Here is a 14,411-nt window from a genome sequence, read left to right as displayed (position 1 = left end):
TGGTTTGCGCTTAGTGGGACTATCATTTGTTTTTCAACAAGACAATGACCCAACACACCTCCAGTCTGTGTAAGGGCTATTTGACCAAGAAGGAGAGTGATGGAGTTATGCATCAGATTACCTGACCTCCACAATCACCCGACCTCAACCCAATTGAGATGGTTTGGAATGAATTGGACTGCAGAGTGAAGGAAAAGCAGCCAACAAGTGCTCAGCATATGTGGGAACTCCTTCAAGACTGTTGGAAAAGCATTCCTGGTGAAGGTGGTTGAGAGAATGTCAAGAGTGTGCAAAGCTGTCATCAAGGCAAAGGGTTGCTACTTTGAAGAATCTCAAATATAAAATCTATTTTTATTTGTTTAACACTTGTTTGTAACACTTGTTTACTACATGATTCCATATGTGTGATTTCATAGTTTTGATGTCTTCCCTATTGTTCTACATTGTAGAAAATAGTAAAAAATAAAGACAAACCCTGTAATGAGTAGGTGTGTCCAAACTTCTTGACTGGTACTGTACATACTAAGTGAAATCTCCATAAATTACCTCTAGCCAGTTCCCTGATGTATCCAGCCTCACACAATGTGGCCCTGCTACTATGACCATGGAGAGGATTTACTTTCAAAGCCGAGTGGTCGTTCCCCTTCTCTCAATCCCCACGGCCCTTATTTCTAAGTACTGGGCCTACATGGAGCGTTCAGTGTGTGTGTGTGTGTGTGTGTGTGTGTGTGTGTGTGTGTGTGTGTGTGTGTGTGTGTGTGTGTGTGTGTGTGTGTGTGTGTGTGTGTGTGTGTGTGTGTGTGTGTGTGTGTGTGTGTGAATGAGAGCCCAGGGAGGGGAGATTAAACAGTTTTATGGGAGTGGGAGTCGGAGATGGCCATGTCATTATGAAATCACCCTTGTGCTAGAGTCAGAACCCCACAATGAGAAACTGGTTATTCCGTATACAGGGACCACTTTGTCCAGAGTGTGTCAGTCAACCAGGAAACTAATTATGACCATGGTGACAAAGGTGATTTCACTTGTGGTGCCAAATTGTCGACCTCGTGTATGTTTTTTGCGAGCGTGCAGAGACGTGTCTATTTTTCGGCTTAGATGAGGGGCTGTGTTTTGCCAAACATATGTTCCCAGGCTGTCGTCACACTCTGCACAGTCGCATGCACACACACACACACACCACATAGTACAGGTTGTCACACTGCCGTTAGAAAGTGGGAGATTATACAACTAAGTTGACACCTGGGGTGAGCATCAAGACACACACATGCACTGTAAAAAAAAAATATATATATATATATCTAGCTGTTTCAAATAATAATTATTAAGTAACTTGTTCCACAGCCTATTTTAGTTTTCATTTAAAGTGTTACCTGAACATTTTTAGTTGGCCCAAACTTGGCTCGAACTTTAGAAACCTCAGTCAATTTAAAATGATGTGTTTGCTCAACTTGTCTAATGCAGTATGTTAATCCAGTCCATTTGAACTAAAAAGGCTGTCTGGAACACACAACCAATGCTTTTAACAACAATTTTCTTCAACTTATATATTTGACACAGGCCGACCAGTGGAGGCTGCTGAGGGGAGAACGGCTCATAATAATGGCCGGAAGGGAGCAAATGGAATGGCATCCTACACCTGGAAACAATGCATTTGACGTATATGATACCATTCCACTGATTCCTCTCCAGTCATTACCACGAGCCCGTCCTCTCCAGATAAGGTGCCACCAACCTCTTATGACACTGACTTACATGATTACATCGTGCATGTTCTTTTATGCAGTAATTATTTTTCAACATGTCCTCGCCTGGGATTTGAACTCACAACCTCTTGGTTCATGGCATTCCTATCTACCTGCTACTCCCCCATGTCTGTGCCAGTTATCTGTTAATCTGATTATTCTCTCATCATTGATTTGATTGACTTAATTTCAGCAATCGTTGTGTTTTCTGTAAAGTTGTCTAATGAGGGAATATTTATCTATTTTATTGTTACTCCTTAATCACTATGATATATTATCGTTGTTCATGTGTACTTTTAACAGAGCTCAGATTGAAGTGCAAAAATGTAGCAATACAGGTGAAATCTGTAAAAAAACAAAACAGACATGGTGACATAGCAGGAAGATAGGAATGTCGTGAACCAAGAGGTTGTGAGTTCAAATCCCAGGCGAGGACATGTTGAATAATAATTACTGTATAAATGAACATGCACAATGTATGTCAACGTGTGTCGAATATGTAAGTTGAAAACATAAAAGCATTTTGTGTGTGTGTGTGTGGGTTTCCCTAACCTTCCCCACAGACTTGTTTAGTTAAGATGCCCAAAGAATTATTTCTCGTTGTCACGTTCTGACCTTAGTTCCTTTTTTATGTCTTTGTGCTAGGTTGGTCAGGGCGTGAGTTGGGGTGGGTAGTCTATGTTCTTTTTCTATTTTGTTATATTTCTATGTGTTTGGCCTAGTATGGTTCTCAATCAGAGGCAGGTGTCGTTCGTTGTCTCTGATTGAGAATCATACTTAGTTAGCCTGTTTTCCCTATTTCAGTTGTGGGTGATTGTTTTCTCAGTTTCCTCCATACAGAACTGTTTCGTTTTAGCACACCTTCTACAGATGCCATCAAGGCAAAATGGGAGGAAGAACTAGGGACTGACATTTCGGTGGCTGACTGGGAAGAGAGCTTGGAGTATATCCACACATGCTCCATTAACTCCAGACATCGTCTCATACATTTCAAGGTAACACAGACTACACTATTCCTAAACTGCATAGGATATTTCCTAATACATCCCCTACGTGTGATAAATGTCAGGCTGCGCAGGGTACACTACTCCACTGCTTTGCCCTATGCTCTAGCTTGCATGGTTATTGGTGTGGATCCTCTCTGAAGTTTTGGAGACTTCAATAGATCCAGACCCACTTCTGATAATCCTGAGAGTATCTGAGTCCCTAAACGGATTAACCCCCCCAAAAAAATCTCTTCCGGTCTCATTTTGGCAAAAAAACTAATCTTGTTGTTTTGGAAAAGGAGGGACGCGCCCTCTACCAAATTATGGCTCAGTGAATTGGCAAACACTGTACACTTAAAGAATTAGATATATTCTGAACAATAACTGATCAACATTTGATCAAATCTGGCAGCCTTTCCTCTCCTACTTAGACAAGTCGGCGCTGTGAATTTGTACTTATTAACACACTCTCAATTGTAATATTTGAATCTACCTTCGGGCAGCATGTGCTGGCCCTGCCACCCGAGCAGTTGGGGGATGGGGGGGACAATGGGGGGGGACAAGTGGGGGGGGTGACATCTACCCTCTTTCTTTCTACATGTTTTGCACCCAGAACTCTGGGTCTTGTTGTTCCTGTATGCTCTTATGTTTAGATAAGGATTGTATACCTATACACCATTCTTGTGTGTGTGTTCAATAAAAAAAAGAACTTTTTAGTTTCTGTCTTTCACTTTGTTATTTTGTATTTTCGTGTTCAGTGACTTTTCATTAAAAACGACGAACACTTACCACGCTGCACATTGGTCCGATCTTTCATACTCCTCGTCAGAGGAAGACGAATCGCGTTACACTCATTGAATGAACATGAGACAAGTTGAGCGAACACATTTTAAGATAATGGAATTTTAGCCGAAGTGAAAAGTTGAGTAAACTAAAAAGTTACATTAAGGTTGAGTAAGTTAGAATTTTGTTCTCATATGTACCCACATTTCTATTATACACTGAGTATAAAAAAACATTAAGAACACCTGCTCTTTTCCTGACTGACCAGGTGAATCCAAGTGAAATCTATGATCCCTTATTGATGTCACTTGTTAAATCTACTTGAATCAGTGTAGATGAGAGGTTGAAGATGGATTTTCAAGCCTTGAGACAATTGAGACATGGATTGTGTATGTGTGTCATTCAGAGGGTGAATCGGCAAGACAAAAGTTTAACTGCCTTTGAACGGGGTATGGTAGTAGGTGTCAGGTGCACCGGTTTGTGTCAAGAACTGCAAAGCTGCTGGGTTTTTCACGCTCAAGAGTTTCCAGTGTGCATCAAGAAAGGACATTCAGCCAACTTGACAACTGTTGGAAGCATTGGAGTCAACATGGTCCAGCATCCCTGTGGAAACCTTTCAACACCTCGTAGACTCCATGCCCTGATGAACTGAGGCTTTTCTGATAGAAAAAGGTGTTCCTAATGTTTGGTATACGCAGTGTATGTAAATATTTTATGATCAGTGAATGCCATAATGTAGTTATATTGTTAGATACTTATCCATATTAGCTTAAATATTTATTCATTAAAATTTCAACACAATTTTAGCTGTCACACTAGCTGTTCGGTACGAACATGGCATTGAATCATTGGAATTTGTCATGATATGCAGAAGTTGCCTCCCTCCCAGGCGCATGTGGATAGGCAACCCCCACGGACTTGCCCAGGCAGGCCATAGCTAAAGCCAGTGTGAGAAACTTGCTACCAAATGTTTTTGCTTATGAAACTAAATAAATCTGATCCACAACTTATTTGCTGGATTCATGATAGTTGTGTTATACACAAAGAAAGGAATGTAATGCAGTTTTAATGGGATTTGCAGTTGTTGTTGGTAAGTAATGAATCTGATCGCTTCTGACATAACTTACTCATCCTTTAATAATAGTTGAAACAACTTGAATTGTTTACAGTGTGTCTGAGATTTGGCTTAAAATGTGTTTTTGCCTGAGGTGTTTACAGTGGCGATTTTAGCATGTAAATGTTGGTTGGGCAAAAAAAAAACTAATGTGGGATGCATGTTAGTAAAGCCACAACACAACACTTAACAATATATGAACTGCACTATAACGGTGACAAACGGTGCCCACAAACTGTTAGGGCCCACATAAAGCTGTCCCAACAGCAGAGTCCCAACAGCAGAGTCCCAACACCTTACCACTGCTACAGTTCATTCAGCCTCGTTTACTGCCTTTAAAAAAACATAGCTGATATGGCTGACTTGCTTAAACAAATGTGGTTTCTACCGACAATTGAGATGTACAAACTATGGCATAAGGGGATGACAAGCAGATAAGAGGCAATTGAAATTAAGAGGTGAAAATAGACCAAATTATTGGCACATGGGCTACTAACATCTTACTACACAACATACATTTAGTATTACTTTCTTAGCTACAGTATACATATCTCCCTGGTATATTACGTCATTTATGCAGCAGCATATAATACATGTTTGGACTCCCCTTGTTGTGCTGGGCTCACTTGAACCGGTGGGTTGCGCAGCGGTCCTTCGTGGGCAATTTTTCTCATCAAAGAAGAGAAAGAGGCCAGATTTACAATTCTGAGTTGGATGACCATTCAAAATGTATTTCCCAGTCTGAGCTTGTTTATTCCCGACTTCCCAGTTGCAATTCTGGCAGTTAGCCCCTGTCACCGATTCCTTCCAAACCACTCATTGTTGAATTTGCAATTTCCAACTTATGTACTGTTTATGTCCAATGTTTGATGAGCACCGATACGTTTTATCTATAATTTCTCTTCGTTATTTATTTTCATATGACAAGGATTAAAAAGGATTTGCCAATAGATTGTCAACTTGATTCATGATGATGACTACTGGCTAAGATTTTGAAAGTAAGATATTGACATAATCAGTCCAACGCTACTGTACATATAACATGATTTGACAATTTTATATGTGGCCAATGACCTTGAGCCTTCTTGGAAGGGCACTACTAATGTAACTCTATGGCAGGACCCAAAAGGCTGAATTTTTGATGTCTACCCTTACTAAGGACTTACACTTTGCGGTGAGTAGTGTCCCCATGAGTGACAGAACACTGAGCCAATCACGGCGCAACGCTCCTATTTTCAGCTGGCTTGCCCCATCACCACAGGAAGCACTGAGCTAGGCTGAAACACCTGCATTTTGGAGCTGCCTTACTCAAGAAAACAAAAAAGAGACCATGTTTGTATGCGGCTTTATTAACTCAGTGGTATATTTTTTTTTTTACGTTGTTTGCAAACTTATGTGACTTGTATTAATGCCACAATTGTTTATGAGTTGCACGTGCTGTAATCAATGATGTGTATAAACCCTGGATGACTGATAAGGGCGCTGTATTGAAGCACCAAATATTTTGGAAGCTATAGAAATGCATTCGTTTTTGACTAGTACATTCTATTACAAACACATTCATGCATACTTTAAATTATATTATGTGAACTGAACATACATGCTTTACCATTTATGGAAACCTATTCCTTGAAGTATTTTTTTGAGAGTACTTATGTTACTCTCCCCACTACAATTTTTGTTCAACTAAAATTACACTTAATCTTGTCCTTGAAATGTTATTGAAGTACTGTAGAATTTCATTCGTTCCTACAGTATGGAGGACCGCTCCTTCTGAGGAGTACCAATATGGCGGACGGTTGCTTCAAAGCCTCTATACACATCCTTGGTATTAACATCGCATCTTGTTGGGGTTTGGTAAAACACTTCAGAACTGTCGTTAATAAGCCGTTTAAAAGGCTCATAAATTGCTTTAGAAATACTATTTACTATCTAATCTATCTTTATTTTTTACCCACCATAGAAATACTATTTCCACACTGGCACTCATGCACGTACGCACACACACAACCTCAGTAGGCTACAGTGCATTTTTGTATTCAGGATAGATGAGCCTGTTTCCTGCTCATGTCTTTGAGTGAAAACGGCCCGACTATGAAAGGGCCTTTTTTAGTTGGAGAAGTTCTGCTCCAATTCCCCGGACGATATATTCACCCAGCTGTTTGAAAATGGATGAAATCGCCTGATAGTACTGCTCTCCATTTTCTTGTTGGAATCACTGGTAAGATTTTTTTTTTTACCATGGCAACAACTTTGTCTACTACACGCATGGGCAAAAGGGAGAAAAGACCCGTTTGAAACCAAGACAAATATTTCTACACCATTGGATCAATGTAGTAGGCTAGGCATGTATTCATTGTTTTTGTACTCTTCTGATATTATAGGATGTTCAAAAATTTGGCCAATCAGTTGGTATTAGGAAACATCTCATTTTGGACTTGGTGTCAATTTACACTGAGTGTACAAAACATTAAGTACACCTGCTCTTTTCACGACAGACTGACCAGGTAAATCCAGGTGAAGGGTATGATCCCTTATCGATGGCACTTTTAAATCCACTTCAATCAGTGTAGATGAAGGTGAGGAGACAGTTTAAAGAAGGATTTTTAAGCCTTGAGACAATTGAGACATGGATTGTGTGTGTGTGCCATTCAGAGGGTGAATGGGCAAAACAAAATATTTAAGTGCCTTTGAACAAGGTATAGTAGTAGGTGCCAGGTGCACCGGTTTGTGTCAAGAACTGCAATGCTGCTGGGTTTTCCTGTGTATCAAGAATGGTCCACCACCCAAAGGACATCCAGCCAACTTGACACAATTGTATGAAGCATTGGAGTCAACATGGGCTAGCATCCCTGTCGAACACAACTCAATATTAGGAAGATGTATTATGTTTTGTATACTCATGTTATAGTTTATACAAAACACGCATAATCTATCACCAGAATTACTTTCTTACCTCATTTAGCCACGCAATCCAAAGTCTGACTGTCAAACTTCTGGGCTGACATTTTCCCAACATACGGGTCATAGAATCTCCACAAATGTTGATGACGTACACTGTCACATTCCGGGCTTGGGCCTCGCCTCATAACCATTTGGTGACAGCCAGACAGAATCACCTGAAATTGCACTAACACACACACACACACACATGCACACACACACTTATTTTTTCTCTTTTCCTTTCAGAGTACCTGTCACCCCCTGTGACGGCGTTGAACTTGACACTTTCAAAGGAGCAGGAAATTACGTTTGGGGGTTTTGAAGGGCCTTTTCTCCTCAGTCTCCCATTGAGAGGGCCAGACATGGCTGATTTGGGCTGCTTTCTGACTGGGAGCGGCTCTCTCCTCTCATTCTTTTCTATCTCCTTTCCCTCCTCTCAGCTGACCTCTTCCACTCACCATATTCCCTCATGTCACTCTCCTGTCCCTGTCGTTTCCTTTCCTCTTTGTCGTTCTCCTCTCCCTCTAGCTGTACCTCCCCCCCTATAGCTCCGTGTCTGCACCAGTGAGGTGAATAGTCCACTGAGCATGAGGTCTAGATGGCACCTAAACTATTCATCGCCCCTGTCACTTAGCGCCCGCCTCAACCTAGTCCTTTTAACGGGGCTATTGAGGGCAGCCATTGGGCTGGGGAGAAAGATGGCTGCATTTAAAATGGCACCCTATTCCCTACCGCAGCCCTATGGGCCTTGGTCCAAAGTAGTGCACTATGTAGGGGATAGGGTGCCGTTTGGAATACGTGCATCAAGTCCCATCCATTTTTCTCAGCCGGTGCTTGTTCAAAGTGCTAATGGCCATGACGGCAGCATGTGTGTCTGTGCACAGTTCTGGTATGAATGAGTACACATGCCTCCTGTCTGGACTGGTCTACTTCTCTGCTCTACTTCATAGTGAAGGCTCACCTGTTCACACGCGAGTTCCTGTTGATAAAAAATACTTAATTTAGCGGTGAAATATCTGCAGTAGTGTCGTAATCCAATTTTTATTTGGTAGCAATGCCATCAGAATTTCTCTCTCTGGCTTGTGGGGGAAAAAAACACACACTCCGTCTTGGCAATGGAAGAAAGTAAGGATTTAAAACTTGAGCATGGCAGCCAAGGTTACAGAGACATTATCACGCTGCACGGGGGTATGTGGTTTTACACAGTGGCATCCTACTCTGACATCTGTCTGAATCAGGAAAGAACACACATTCCCACAGACCTGCCCGTGTTGAAATCCTCACACACCTCAGGGCTAGAGGAAAGCCCAGAGAGTGAGAAATGGGAACAACAGTATAGTGGTTATAACCTGTCAGTAGTGGGTATTACCTGTCAGTAGTGGGTATTACCTGTCTTAGAAAAGAAAAGCAGCACAGTCTCATGCCTCAGATGCAATACGTAATAATAATAAACCAACATTTTTGACAGCTATGCTGCATGCTTTCCTCAGGGTTACCTGTCTGAACCTGTCAGTAGAGGTTAAGATCTGTCACTCTGTCACGATGTCTCAACTCTGTCTCAGTTCAGTCTCAGCGCTGTCTCAGCTCCACAGCCAGAGTGGGATTGTACAGCCATGCTGGCAGCTGACAGGAATTCTAATGGAGAACACTGGGCTCTCTCTCCCAGAGCAGCGCATGTACAAGACAAGGAGATGAAATGAGAGCATGAGACGTATTCTTGGACGAGAGAGGAGGAGGGGGAAAAAAGGAGATGGCGTCTGAGTGGACTGCAGATCTGCGCTGGGCAATTTATTTTCCGAAAATGTGTCTATGAAAGGGAAGGAAAAGGAAAGGGGAGACCTAGTCAGTTATACAACCGAATGCATTCAACCGAAATGTGTCTTCCACATTTAAACCCAACCCCTCTGAATCAGAGTTCAGCTTTCAGTACGCAGCATCTGGAAATGGATGGTCTTAAGTGCATTTTTTTATTCCCTTCACATTGCTAAGGTTGGGATGTGGAAAGGATACCGTATGCTGATCCTAGATCTGTGGCTAATTGGAGTTTTTCAGCAATGAATGATCTGCGTCCCAAATGGCACCCCTTTCCTTACGTAGAGCACTACTTTTGACCAGAGCCCTATGGGCCTCACTCCCCCCTATCTGAGATCCCTACAGCAGCCCTCATCCTCCACATACAACACCCTTTCTGCCAGTCACATGCTGTTAAAGCTCCCCAAAGCACACACATCCCTGGGTCACTCCTCTTTTCAGTTTGCTGCAGTTAGCGACTGGAACGAGCTGCAAAAAACCATTCAAACTGCATTGTTTTATCTCCATCTCTTCATTCAAAGTTGTGGCTTCTTCGCGTGATGTATTGTTGTCTCTACCGTCTTGCCCTTTGTGCTGTTGTCTGTGCCCAATAATGTTTGTACCATGTTTTGTGCTGCTACCATGGTATGCTACTGCCATGTTGTGTTGCCACCATGTTGTTGTCATGATGTGGTGTTATCATGCTGTGTTTTCATGTGTTGCTGCCATGCTATGTTGTTGTTGTTGTTGTCTTAGGTCTGTCTTTATGTAGTGTTGTGGTATCTCTCTTGTCGTGATGTGTGGTTTGTCCTATATTTTAATTAAGTGTTTTATTTTTAATCACAGCCCCTGTCCACGCAGGAGGCCTTTTGCCTTTTGGTAGGCCGCCATTGTAAATAATCATTTGTTCTTAACTGACTTGCCTCATTAAATAAAGGTTTTTTAAAAAATGAAGTAGTGCACTATATAGGAAATAGGTTGCCATTTGGGATGTAGCCCAGGTGTAATAAAGCTCCAGGCAGCAGTGGTCTGAGACCAGGAAGTCATCTGACTGAGGCTCTAGTAGAAGCTGACACGTCTCTTCTCCTCTAACTGGTGGAAAGTACTCTCTTTTCTTCTTCTACCTCTCATTTTCCCCCTTTTCCTTTCTTCTCTGAAATGGAAGCCCTGGAGACCTGATTTCCACTGCTGTCTCTTTCTTCTTTTCTCTCTCTCTTTCTCATTCTCTCTTTCTCTCTCTCTCCACCCGTCAGACTGACTCTTTGACTCTGTGCTAGACAGCTGAGGTAGAACCTTCTGGCCCTTATATTAGCCTGTATGAGAGGAAAATACCACAGTAACCCACCATTATGCTGGTCTTTTAAATTTCCTCCTTGGGAGGACAAAATAAACTATTATATTATATATTACAGTTGACATATTCAATACAGCATAAACCTGAACAGCTTGAGATTCAGGCCATGGGGTTTACTAATGTATATAACATTCTACAACACCGCCACAATACTGCACATTGTGGCAGGGGACATCGATTAGTGAGTGTCACACTATGTGAACACAATCAATCAAATCATTTCACGGGAGAACAAACTTGCAAGGGAAAAAACGTATTGCATAAATGTTATGACACTGCAAAGTGTTGGTATGGCTGCAGGCTGTGTTGCCTTTTACATTTTCTGTAGTATGTAAGTAATGATGCATAGGAACTGTGGAGAGAGAACAGCCATTGATTGTAGTTGGAGGCGTTTTGTCATTGTGGCGTTGAGATCTGTTTGTGGACCCTGTTTAGTTTTCTCATAGGTTTCTTCATATTGGAAGAGAAGCAGCATTTAGGGATGGAAATATGTGGATTGTTGGTTTATTAGGTATGCTGTGAAGTCTTCTCTCCATTGACAACAGAGGAACCTTATCGTCAATATAGTATGTTCAACATCAAAGCAAATCTTATGTGTTGTGACAGCCTCAGAGCAGACATAGAAAACACGCGCGCACACACACACACACACACACACACACACATTCTTCTCCCTGTAGTGAAACCAGAGCTTGGTGCTTCTATTTACACACACACTCACACGCAAATACACGTGCACACACAATCCTCTCAGTGAGTAACTCTGAAAATACCATCAAATTGTGTTGCCTGGTGTAATGGTACAGTTTTGTCTCCTCTCTGTTGTTCACTTCCCTTATCTCTCACTGGCTTGTTTTCAACCGAGACCAATGCTAGAAGGAACACAGCTCCTTTCTCTCTCTCTCTCTCTCACCCACTCTCTTTCTCCTCCCTCTACCTCTTTCTCGCTGTCTCCTCCCTCTCTTTATTCTTTGTCTCTCGATTTCTCCTCCTTCTCTCTCTCCTGCGCTCTCTGTCTTCTCCCTCTCACATCCTCAGTTCTCTCTCTCCTTTCCTCTTTCCCTCACTCTAACAGCGTGGAGTATGACTGCAGCAAGCCACAGTTCCGAGTCCCTCTCCAACCTACCTGCAGCACACACACGCACACACACTGTGTTTCGAGACAGCGTCGACCTATGTGCAATGCAGTCTCAAACAACACAACACTCAACCCGTATGATTGAGCACGTCTGGCAAATTTATTTTTCGTGGTCAAAACCAGGGGTTGGAACCAAAAACAAAATCTACTTGTTTTGTTATGAACAGAACCATATTTCTTTTCATTCCGTTCCACTGTTCCGACCACTGTTCGACCCAAAAGAAAGTAAAGGTTTACATCATTCCTTTCTGTTCTTTTTTTAAACATTTAATTAGACATTGAATTACTTCAACAATCAGTGTGGATAGAGCAGCTTGTTATGGAGCGGGCAAGCTATTCTTGATGTGCAATGAACAGAGAAATGTAGGGCACGAGATGCGACTAAAATTTTGCGGGTGGGGAGAGAGCCAGAGATGGTGGAGGAGGAGGCTTGGCTTGAAGTGCTGGGCATCATGTTATGACATGCATTATCTGAATTAGGCCCACACAATTAGGAGCGGCTTTTATGAAGGCACTTTGAATGTCTTTGAACTTCCGAGAGATGGCTTAAAGGTCGACTTTGGACATGTAAAACTCTGCCCCTTTCTACATTTTCAAATAGAAATGGGGTGTGCCTTTGGTGGTTTGTCGATGTGTCATTCTGGTCAGGCTCGTCGCATCAATCATATCTAGTGCGTTAGTTAAACTAGCCACCTTAGCTAGCCAGTAACTCTTCCAGTATGTGTTGACGTCATTTCACAGGAGTGGTTTTTGGATGGAAGCATTAGAGATCAGTAAGAAATGGCACTTCTGTAAACAAATATCTTATCCATCCTTTTTTATAAGCATTAAATGGCCTGGTATGATGGTGCATTGATCCGTTATATGCTGAACAAAAATATAACTGCAACATTCAACAATTTCAAAGATTTGACTGAGTTACAGTTCATATAAGGAAATCAGTCAATTGAAATAAATTCATTAGGCCCTAATCTACAGATTTCACATGACTGGGCAGGGGTGGAGGGCATAGGCCAATCAGAATGAGTTTTTCCCCACAAAAGGGCTTTATTACAGACAGATACTCCTCAGCATGCTGTGCTGAGGGAATAAACACACACTCATGCACACACTTAAACACACACACAGTCTTGTATAACTAACCTTGTGGGGACACACAATTCAGTCACATTCAAATTCCTATTTTCCTTAAACCTAACCCTGACCTTAACCCTAAACCTAACCTTAGCTCCTATCCCTAACCCTAATTCTAATTCTAACCTTAACCCTAAACCCCCTAGAAGTAACATTTGACCTTATGTGGACTAACAAAATGTCCCCAGTTGGTCAAATGTTTGTTTGTTTACTATTCTTGTGGGGACTTGTGGTATAATTAAACACTTCCACACACACACACACTAACATGTCAATGATTCAATGGAGGCCACGTCATTAAAAACACACGCTAACCTCCAGAGTGATAAATGATCACATCTAAATTTGGAAAGACAGATAACATCTGACTCGAGAGTGATCTGTTTGTAACAGAATGTGTCATTTAGCCTATTCAAAACAAAAACTATGTTTCACGTCAGAATTAGGCAGTTCTGATGCCGAAAAATATAGGAAATTCTTGCCTACTTCAACTATATCTTGTTTTATTTTGGCCAAAAAAAGTTTGGCTACATGGCAACAAAAACGTACTGAAAACACTACCAAGATTAGAATTTAGTTCAACCACCACCAAGCTACTGCATAATGTAGTTACAGTTTTTAACAATCACTTTGGCACTAATTTCAGAACCTTGTGGTCATTTAAAAAAAAAAGAAAAAACAGTTAAAGGTCAACTGCAGTGTTCCTTACCTGGCTTACTGTAAAACATCACTGCAGTGTTTCTCACCTGGCTTACTGTAAAACATCACTGCAGTGTTCCTCACCTGGCTTACTGTAAAAAGCAAAACTCTATATTTCCATCAACCGTGTCTAGTGGATTTGGCCACAGGTTCTCATCCACATCACAATGGATGTTTTCATTTGCCAAACATCTTGGGAAGAATCTTTGGGCATGGCGAATCCAGGCCTGACACTGGTCTGCCGTGATGTCATTGCATGCGTCATCCATGGCCCGGAGAAGGGTGGCTTGTTCGTGACGGCGCCTATCATATACCTTCCACCTCCATGTGGAGAAAAATTCCTCAATCGGGTTAAGGAAAGGAGAGTATGGGGGTAAGTACAGGGTGGTAAAATGTGGATGGGCCTAAAACCATGCTTGCACCATTTGAGAATGGTGAAACCTGACATTATCCCACACAGTGACATACGCTCTACAGACCTGATTTAGCTCATCAAGGAAGGTTACATTCGAACAGCGAATCATGTGGCTGCCTGCAACTCAATATATAGAGTATATAGAGTAGAGAGCTTTAGATGCGTAATCTAAGCAACTTTGACCGTGGTATGATTGTTGATGCCACACATGCTGATTCCAGCACCTCAGAAACAGCTGCCTTCCTAGGATTTTTACGCACTACAGTTTCTAGAGTTTACAGAGAATGGTGCGATAAACAAAACACATAAAGT

Source organism: Oncorhynchus tshawytscha, linkage group LG15, assembly GCF_018296145.1.
Source record: "Oncorhynchus tshawytscha isolate Ot180627B linkage group LG15, Otsh_v2.0, whole genome shotgun sequence".
In the NCBI taxonomy this organism is placed as follows: domain Eukaryota; kingdom Metazoa; phylum Chordata; class Actinopteri; order Salmoniformes; family Salmonidae; genus Oncorhynchus; species Oncorhynchus tshawytscha.
The sequence above is the reverse complement of the archived record's forward strand: the minus strand, read 5'-3'. Positions refer to the sequence as shown.